Here is a 3,651-nt window from a genome sequence, read left to right as displayed (position 1 = left end):
GAGGGATTAGGGAGGAATGTGGTGGAGAGGGATTAGGGAAACATGAGAAGGAGAGGGATTGGTGAGGAATGTGAAGGAGAGGGATGTGAACAAGGTGGAGGATAGGAGATTAGGGAGGAATATGGAGCAGAGGGATTGGGGAGGAATGTGGAGGAGAGTTATTGGGGAGGAATGTGGAGGAGAGGGAATGGGAGGAATATGGAGCACAGGGGATTAGGGAGGAATGTGGAGCAGAGGGATTGGTTAGGAATGTAGAGGAGAGGGACTGGGGAGGAATATGGAGGAGAGGATCTTGTGAGGAATGTGAATGTGAGGGATTGGGGAGGAATGTGGAGGTGAGCGACTGGCGAGGAATGTTGAGGAGAGGGATTGGGGACGAATGAGGAGGAGTGGGATTGGGGAGGAATGCGGAGGAGAGGTATTGGGGAGGCATGTGGAGGAGTGGGATTGGGGAGGAATGAGAAAGAGAGGGATTGGGGAGGAATGTGGCGGAGACTGATTGAGTAGCCATCTGGAGCAGTTGGTTTCAGGAGAAATGTGGAGGAGAGGGATTGGGGAGGAATATCAAGAAGGTGGATTGGTGAGATATGGTGGGATTGGGGTGAAATGTGAAGGGTAGAGATTGGGAGGAATGTGGAAGAGAGGGTTGGTGAGGAATGTGGAGCAGAGGGATTGAGGAGGAATGGGGAGAAGAGGGATTGGGGAGCAATGTGGATGTGAGCGATTAGGGAGGAATGTGGAGGAGAGGGTTGGGGAGGAATGTGGAGGAGAGCGACTGAGGAGGACTGGGGAGCAGAGGGATTGGGGAGGAATGTGCAGTTGAGGGACTGGCGAGGAATGTGGAGGATAGGAATTGGGGAGGAATGTGGAGGAGAGGAATTGGGGAGGAATGTGTAGGAGAAGGATTGGGGAGGAATGTGGAGGGATTGGGGGTGTAATGTGAAGGGTAGAGATTGGGAGGAATGTGGAGAAGAGGGATTAGGGAGGAATGTGCAGGAGAGGGTTGGGGAGGAATATCTAGGAGAGGGATTTGTGAGATATGGTGGGATAGGGGTGAAATGTGAAGGGTAGAGAGTGGGAGGAATGTGGAGGAGAGGGTTGGTGAGGAATGTGGAGCAGAGGGACTGAGGAGGAATGGGGAGAAGAGGGATTGGGGAGCAATGTGGATGAGAGGGATTAGGGAGGAATGTGCAGGAGAGGGTTGGGGAGGAATATCTAGGAGAGAGATTGGAGAGAAATATGGAGCAGAGGGATTTGGAGGAATTTGGAGAAGAGGGACTGGGGAGGAATGTGGAGGAGAGGGTATGGGGTGAAATGTGGATGTGGGGGTTTGGGGACAAATGTGGAGGGTAGGGATTAGGGAAAAATGTTGAGGAGAGGGATGGGGAGAAATGTGGAGGAGAGCGACTGGGGAGAAATGTGGATGTGAGGGTTTGGGGACATAAGTGGAGGGTAGGGATTAGGGAAAAATGTTGAGGAGAGGGATGGGGAGGAATGTGTTGGGGAGTGATTGAGGAGGAATGTGGAGGAGAGAGATGGCGGAGGAATATCTATGATAGGGATTCGTGAGGAATATGGAGGGATTGGGGGTATAATGTGAAGGGTACAGATTGTGAGGAATGTGGAGGAGAGGGATTGGGGAGGAATGTGCAGTTGAGGGACTGGCGAGGAATGTGGAGGTTAGGAATTGGGGAGGAATGTGCAGTTGAGGGACTGGCGAGGAATGTGTAGGAGAAGGATTGGGGAGGAATGTGGAGGAGAGGGATTTGGGAGGAATGTGGAGGAGAGGGATTGGGGATGAATGTGGAGGAGAGGGATTGGGGATGAATGTGGAGGAGAGGGGTTGGGGATGAATGTGGAGGAGAGTGACTGGAGATGAATGTGGAGGAGAGAGATTGGGGAGGAATGTGAAAGGGAGGGATTGGGGAGGAATGTGGAGGAGAGGTATTGGGGATGAATGTGGAGGAGAGAGATTGGGGATGAATGTGGAGGAGAGAGATTGGGGAGGAATGTGAACAAGAAGGGTTGGGAGGAATGTGGAGGAGAGGAATTGGGGATGAATGTAGAGGAGAGGGACTGGGGAGGAATATGGAGGAGAGGATCTTGTGAGGAATGTGAATGTGAGGGATTGGGTAGGAATGTGGAGGTGAGCGACTGGCGAGGAATGTGGAGGAGAGGAATTGGGGAGGAATGTGTAGGAGAAGGATTGGGGAGGAATGTGGAGGAGAGGGATTTGGGAGAATGTGGAGGAGAGTGATTGGGGATGAATGTGGAGGAGAGAGATTGGGAAGGAATGTGAAAGGGAGGGATTGGGGAGGAATTTGGAGGAGAGGTATTGGGGAGGCATGTGGAGGAGTGGGATTGGGGAGGAATGAGAAAGAGAGGGATTGGGGAGGCATGCGGAGGAGAGGTTTTGCGGAGGGATGCAGAGGAGTGGGATTGGGGAGGAATGTGGAGGATAGGAATTGGGGAGGAATGTGCAGGAGAGGAATTGGGGAGGAATGTGGAGGAGAAGGATTGGGAGGAGAGTGCTTGGGGATGAATGTGGAGGAGAGGGATTGGGGATAAATGTGGAGGAGAGGGATTGGGGAGGAATCTGGAGGAGAGTGATTGGTGATGAATGTGGAGGAGCGTGCTTGGGGATGAATGTGGAGGAGAGGGATTGGGGATGAAAGTGGAGGAGAGAGATTGGGGAAGAATGTGGTGGAGAGAAGTTGGGGAGGAATGTGGAGGAGAGCGACTGGCGAGGAATGTGAAAGAGAGGGATTGGGGAGGAATGTTGAGGAGAGGTATTGGGGAGGCATGTGGAGGAGTGGGATTGGGGAGGAATGAGAAAGAGAGGGATTGGGGAGGAATGTGGTGGAGACTGATTGAGGAGCCATCTGGAGCAGTTGTTTTCAGGAGAAATGTGGAGGAGAGGGACTGGGGAGGAATATCTAGAAGGTGGATTGGTGAGATATGGTGGGATTGGGGTGAAATGTGAAGGGTAGAGATTGGGAGGAATGTGGAAGAGAGGGTTGGTGAGGAATGTGGAGCAGAGGGATTGAGGAGGAATGGGGAGAAGAGGGATTGGGGAGCAATGTGGATGTGAGCGATTAGGGAGGAATGTGGAGGAGAGGGTTGGGGAGGAATGTGGAGGAGAGCGACTGAGGAGGACTGGGGAGCAGAGGGATTGGGGAGGAATGTGCAGTTGAGGGACTGGCGAGGAATGTGGAGGATAGGAATTGGGGAAGAATGTGGAGGAGAGGAATTGGGGAGGAATGTGTAGGAGAAGGATTGGGGAGGAATGTGGAGGGATTGGGGGTGTAATGTGAAGGGTAGAGATTGGGAGGAATGTGGAGAAGAGGGATTAGGGAGGAATGTGCAGGAGAGGGTTGGGGAGGAATATCTAGGAGAGGGATTTGTGAGATATGGTGGGATAGGGGTGAAATGTGAAGGGTAGAGAGTGGGAGGAATGTGGAGGAGAGGGTTGGTGAGGAATGTGGAGCAGAGGGACTGAGGAGGAATGGGGAGAAGAGGGATTGGGGAGCAATGTGGATGAGAGGGATTAGGGAGGAATGTGCAGGAGAGGGTTGGGGAGGAATATCTAGGAGAGAGATTGGAGAGAAATATGGAGCAGAGGGATTTGGAGGAATTTGGAGAAGAGGGACT

This window comes from Hypanus sabinus, chromosome 31, assembly GCF_030144855.1.
Source record: "Hypanus sabinus isolate sHypSab1 chromosome 31, sHypSab1.hap1, whole genome shotgun sequence".
Classification (NCBI taxonomy): domain Eukaryota; kingdom Metazoa; phylum Chordata; class Chondrichthyes; order Myliobatiformes; family Dasyatidae; genus Hypanus; species Hypanus sabinus.
This window is presented reverse-complemented; position numbering follows the sequence as displayed.